The 5934-nt window shown below is 46.2% G+C and overlaps 1 long non-coding RNA gene across 2 annotated transcripts; it reads left to right on the plus strand.

Moving 5' to 3' along the window:
* Nucleotides 1–1361: 1361 nt before the first annotated feature.
* Nucleotides 1362–5706, plus strand: LOC101698515 (uncharacterized). 2 transcript variants are annotated; one of them, XR_015441016.1, is made up of 4 exons: nucleotides 1362–1497; nucleotides 3136–3253; nucleotides 3351–3408; nucleotides 5539–5706. It is a non-coding gene; the product is annotated as an uncharacterized LOC101698515 (long non-coding RNA). The 2 variants fall into 2 exon arrangements; XR_204733.3 differs by having other exon boundaries at nucleotides 1393–1529.
* Nucleotides 5707–5934: the final 228 nt, after the last annotated feature.

Raw genomic sequence — 5934 nt, forward strand, 5'->3', positions numbered from 1 at the left:
CCACTGGACCCGTGAGGCTTCTCAGCCCAGAAGTGCAGTGTTGAGAGCTCTGTTGGAGTCAGTGGCATGGCCGGGCGTGTTGGACTCAGCAGGGAGACCTGGGAGCCTGACAGGTGACTGCAGTAGCTCAGGGCTGATGGAGTCTAGGCTGTGGCACAGTGAGGGAGGGCAGGGGCAGACCTGCACCGTGTGTTGGGCCACTGTGGTGGGTGGCCGGCGGGACGTCACCCCCCTAGGGGCCTCCTCTGTGACCCCAAAACGCCCTTGGCCCTGTAGCTGCCTGACACTTGGCTGGAGCCCCCACACTGGATCGGGCATTTCTTTATTTTATTTTATTTTTTTTCAGTACTAGGGATCGAACTCGGGTCCTTGCGCTTGCAGGGCAGGTGGCGGAACCACTGAGCTAAATCCCCGGCCCAAGAATTGGGCATTTCTTGAGGTAGGGGGTCATAGCAACATCACGTTCCCGGCTTCTGGCCCATGAAAAGTGCTCACAAAGGTGTGTTAAATGAGTGGGAGCAACTCAAATTTATACAGCACTTTCCAAAGCCACCTATTTAATGGAACCGGGGGCCCCTTCTTTGGGAGAGAGCTAGATTTTAGGTAGTGCAGCCGCTGGATTGTCCCCGTTCCAGAAGACTCACAGCTGCAGGAGCAGGGTTCCCAGGCTCCCCCTTGGCTCTCGTCATCAAATGCAGGTCCAGTGAGAAGCTGAGCCAGACTGGGCTCCACTCTGCCCACCTGGACAGTCCTCGTGGCGAGCTGTGTGGTGTCCGGGATGTGACATATGTTACCCAGTTCATTCCACTTTGTCTTACAGTGATTGTTTGAGTAATAGGTTATGATTCCATTTTTCAGAGGCAAAACCTGAAGCCCCCAAAGTTCAGCAGCTTCCCCAAGGTCAGCGGCAAGATGGGCTAGCCCCAAATCGCGGCTGCCAGCCTTCTCCGTGCGGGTTCCATGGGCCGTCTTCCCGCTGCGCCCCGGCCCTGCCACACGCTCCGCACGCGTCTGAAGATTTGTTGACTGTGGAGGTTTCTGACTCAGAAGCTCAAGTGCGTTCCGCGGCTCCCACGCCTGACCTGACAAACAAGAAGAGCAGGAGCCTGTCCAGCTTGGTGTGGGGTTAAGAAGGGCTCCTAGGGGTGCTTGTGAAACCTAGGAGATGTAAGGACTCCGTCCCGAGTTCCCAGGATCCCAGTGTGCGGGTGATGTTTGGACACATTCGTCTCAAGAGATGCGCCTTTCAGAGCCCAGTCCCTGCCCCTTAGGGCTTATTTGTGAGCCAGACCCGACCCTTAAAACCAGCTGGTCACCTGCCACCCGGCAGACGGCAAACAAGCAAACCTTCCCTACAAAGCTTCCCAGACTCCTTTTATGGCAAATGCGTTGAAAACCAGCTCACTGTCTGGCCGCCACCCCAGCTGCCCCAAGCCTCTTCGCTCTGTCCCTCCTCCGTCTCCACCACACCACCAAGGAACTCAAAGGAAACGCAAGGTCAGTTCCGAGGAGACGCCTTTGTTGCCACAGTAAGTTAGCAGTTGGTTGTGGTGTCTCGGTGGCTCCTGCTAGGATTTCAGCTGCTGTGGGCACACAGAGCAGGCCGTGTTCTGTCTTGGAAGTTCTAGCCTTAGTTTTGCTCCAGGGATTCAAAGGCTTCCTGCCTGCTCCATCCTGGAGGGAGAACTGAGGCTCCTTGGCTGCACGGCCACCCAGCACTTGTGGATGCAGGAGAAGGGGAGGGCGCGGATGTCCACATGGGGGCAAGATGAAAGGGGAGTCCCACCTGAACCATGCCCCGCAGAAGCTGGCTGGTCCTGCCCAGCGCAGCGTGTGACCTCTGCTTGTCTAGAGCACTGAGACTTCTGATCAGACACAGAGAGCTCCGTGAGGTGGGGGAAGGTCAGGGTGAAGACAGAGTGAAGCTTTATGGAGCATGAATACCGGGTGCCGTTTCGTCAAGCACCTAGTGTGCCCCAAGCATTGTATTAGGCACTTTACGTGTATTATTTCATTCTGTGTTCCTACTAGTTTTGGGTTTTTTTGGTACCAGGGATCAAACTCAGGACCTCGTGCTTGCAAGCCAGGTGCAGTGCCACTGAGCTAAATCCCTGGCCCCCCTACTAGTTTTTAAGAAAGGTAAGAATATCATCAACCTCATTTTACAGATGAGAATGCTGAATGACTCACCTAAGGTCACACAGCCTGTAAGTGGCGAAACTGAGATTTAAATGTGGGGTTTAATCCATGCCTGTGCAACCTAGCATACCATCCTTTGTTTCTTTATTGACGTATAACTGACATACAATATAGCACATCTACCTAAAGTGATAAATTTCAGCATACAGGAAACCGCCACTGTAATCCACATAAGGAACAAATCTATCAACTAAACATTTCTTTTGTGTATCTTTGTAACATCTTCTTCCTGTATGCAGGCAACTACAGCCAATATCACTGTATGTTAGTTTGCAATTCTTACAGTGTGTGTTATGTTATGTTATGTGTGTTATTGTTATGGTATACATCTCCATGTCCCCCGACAGCCTCATGTGCTTACAGATGGGGCTTTTGCAAGGTGGTTGGATCCTGGGGGCTTAGAGCTGATTTGCTTTTAGGAGGTGGGTCTGGTCGGGAGAGGCGGCCACTGTGGGCATGGCAAGGAAGGTTCTATGTCCCTTCCCAGCTCCTCCCTTAGTGCCCTCTGCTTCCTGTCCACCATGCTGTGAGAAGCTGCCCTCCACCAGGCCCCCTGTGCCATGCTGGCCTGCCTTGGAGCCAGTGGACTATGGACTGAAATGTGCCCCACAATAAACCTGTGGTACTGTAGGTTGTGGATGTCAGGTATTTTGTCTCAGCAATGATGGTGGTAACTAAGATAGTTCTTAGGAGCCTACAGTACTCATTTGAAATCTGCCTTCTTTCCCTCAGCATAACCATTCTGTACTTATCAGCAGTCTACTCCTTGGGATGGGCGAGGGGTACATATTCCATTGCAGGGATATAAACCATGGTTTGCTGATCCCCTTCTCTGTTGGTGGACATCTGCATTATGTCTAGTTTTGGGGTGTTACAAATAAAGCTGCCATGAACAACTGTGTACAAATTTTTGTACAGACATGTGCTTTCTTGTAGGTAGACACCTAGGAACGGAATGGCTAGATCCTATACGAGTTTTGTATTGTATTAAACCTGCCAATTGTTTTCCAAAGTGGTGACATCATCCTACATTTCCCGGAGCCACGCTGATCTGGTCAGTGTCTCATGCTAGCTGTCCTCGTGGGTATAGAGTGTGGCCTCACATCTCTTCAGGTGCTTATTTGCCATTTGTATCTTCTTTGTCTCAACAGAGATTGTGCGTGAGTTCGTGTTTTGATTTTATTTTATAGGATTGGGAACATAAGATAGGTAAGTGCTGGATCCTCAGCCTGTATGATTGCATTCTGAGATTTTTATATATTCTGAATATAAAATTCTTTATCAGACATTTGCCTTGCAAATATTTTTCCCAGTCTGTGGCTCACCTATTAATTCTCTTAACAGTGTCTCTGGGAGAGTAGGTTTTAATTTTGCTGACATCAATTCGGTCAATTTGTTCTTACACTGCTTTAGTTGTCCTATTTAAGAAATATTTGCTGCCGGGCATGGTGGTGCATGCTTGTAATATCAGCACTTGGGAGGCTGAGGCAGGAGGATCACATGAGTTTGAGACTAGCCTGGATGACATAGTGAATAAAGAAAGTAAAGAAAGAACTGTTTTCTAAGTTTTGAAGTTAATATGATTAATTTTATATTAATTTATATACAGTCATCATTCCTTATCTGTAGCAGATACATTCTAAGACCCTGAGTGGTTGCCTGGAACTATGAATATTAACTACTGAATCTTGTATCTGTCATGTTTTTCCTTATTAATACACAGCTATCAAAAAGTTTAATTTATAAATTAGGCACAGTGAAGATTAATAATAAAATAGAACAACTATAACAATATGCTATAATGAAAGTTCTGTGAATCTGGTCTCTCTCTACTCAAATATGTTATTGTATAGTACTCTTCTTTCTTCCTGTGATAGTGTGCAGTGATACAATGATGAGGTAAAAGGGAGGAGTGACCCAGGCACTGTGACACCATGCCAGGTGACTCTATAAGCATTACCTGTGATACAATAAGAGTCGATCTGATAACCCAGACAACTACTCAGTGATTGACAGGCAGGTAACCTATACAGTGTGGATACACTGGACAAAGGGACAATTCATGTCCCAGGCAGGATGAAGAAGGAGAGCATGAGATTCCATCATACTACTTATAATGGCAAATGATGAAAAACTTATGAGTTATTTAGTTTTGAAATTTTTCTTTTAATATTTTCAAACTATGATTCAGTTTCAGTACCTGAAACTGAGGGAAATAGAAAAGGATTGCTGCATATATATCTTCTCTCTCTCTTTCTTTCTTTCTTTCTTTCTTTCTTTCTTTCTTTCTTTCTTTCTTTCCTTTCTTTCTTTCTTCCTTCCTTTCCTTCCTTCCTTTCTTTCTTTCCTTTCTTTTTCTTTCTCTTTCTTCTTTCCTCTTCCTCTTCCTCCTTCCTTTCCTCTCCTTCTTCTCCTTCCTCCTCCTGCTTCTTCTCCCTTTTCTTCTCTTCCTCTTCTTCAAATGTGGGTGTCTAATTATTTTAACATCATCTGTTGGAAAACTATGCAGAATTGCCTTTGCACTTTTTTCAAAAATCAGGTATCCATTTATGTGTGGGTCTATTTCTATACTTTGTGTTCTTTTCTATAGATCTATTTGTCTTTATGCCAAATCACACTTTCCTGATTGCTCTAGCTCTCTAATAAGTCATGATACCAGGAAGCACTGATCTTTTTCTGGTCGTTCTTCTTTGGCAAAATTGTTCCAACTTTCTACGTCCTTTGTATGGCCATTTGAATTTTAGAATCAATTTGTCAATTTCTACTAAAAAAAATCTTGCTATTAGAGTGTTGAAACTCATATCCTTAAATATTTGCTTTCATATGTAACCCTCACCACAAATCAAAGAATCTTGTCATTATTCTTACCATTTTTAGATGAAGAAATGAAGACTCACAAAGGTTGTAGAATCACATTAGTGACAGAGTACAGACTTGGATCAGAGTCTGCCAGACCCCCACCTCATCACAGTGCTCAGAGGAACTGGCTAGGTGTCACATCTTGGCCCCCTTTGGGGATTCCCACTGGGATGAAGCCATCATTTGATGTTTTCTTGGTTACCAAACAGACTCTCAAACACGTCCTCTTTGAGTTACTTCCCCGTTCATCTTTTATCCTCATTTCTTCCAGGCATGGGGATAACACACACGTGTCCACCTACCATATCCTTTCTCTACAACTCACTAACCACTATCTCCTGTCCGTCTTCTGCTCCAAAACAATCGATGACTCACCAGTGATCCTGAAAGGGATTGCCTGAGTCATGCACACTGACAGCAGAAAGAAATCGGAGCTCGTCTGTATCAAAACAGAAGTGATGTTCCATTCTCTTGTTTCAGATGTGACGGCTGATTCCCGAAGAGAAGAAGTAACTTCAAGTCAAGGACTTTGCAGCCTCACTTTTATTCAGAACTCTAGTCTTAATTCTGTTTGCTTTTGAGCTTTATGACAGGATTTTGATTCCAATCTCTGCCCACTGTTTCCCCCTCAATAAAGCAGAAGACCGACTGTGACCTTCAAGGCTTCCTCTAGGTGCATTCCAGCCCATCCTCAGGCCTTTCACTGCACTCTGAACAAGTAGTGTCCACACCAAGAGGGCCCATGCTGGTCTCTGTGGCCCACCTTTGCAGGGTCCCTCTGCCAGGGATGCCATGGCATCTGCCTCTTCTGTCTACTTCTTCCAGAAAGACCTCTACTGCCTACATTTGACTCTGACCTCAATGGCCACCTCTTCC

The sequence above is a fragment of the Heterocephalus glaber genome, unplaced genomic scaffold (assembly GCF_053883595.1).
Source record: "Heterocephalus glaber isolate CG9 unplaced genomic scaffold, H.glaber_assembly_v1.0 deba00001504, whole genome shotgun sequence".
In the NCBI taxonomy this organism is placed as follows: domain Eukaryota; kingdom Metazoa; phylum Chordata; class Mammalia; order Rodentia; family Bathyergidae; genus Heterocephalus; species Heterocephalus glaber.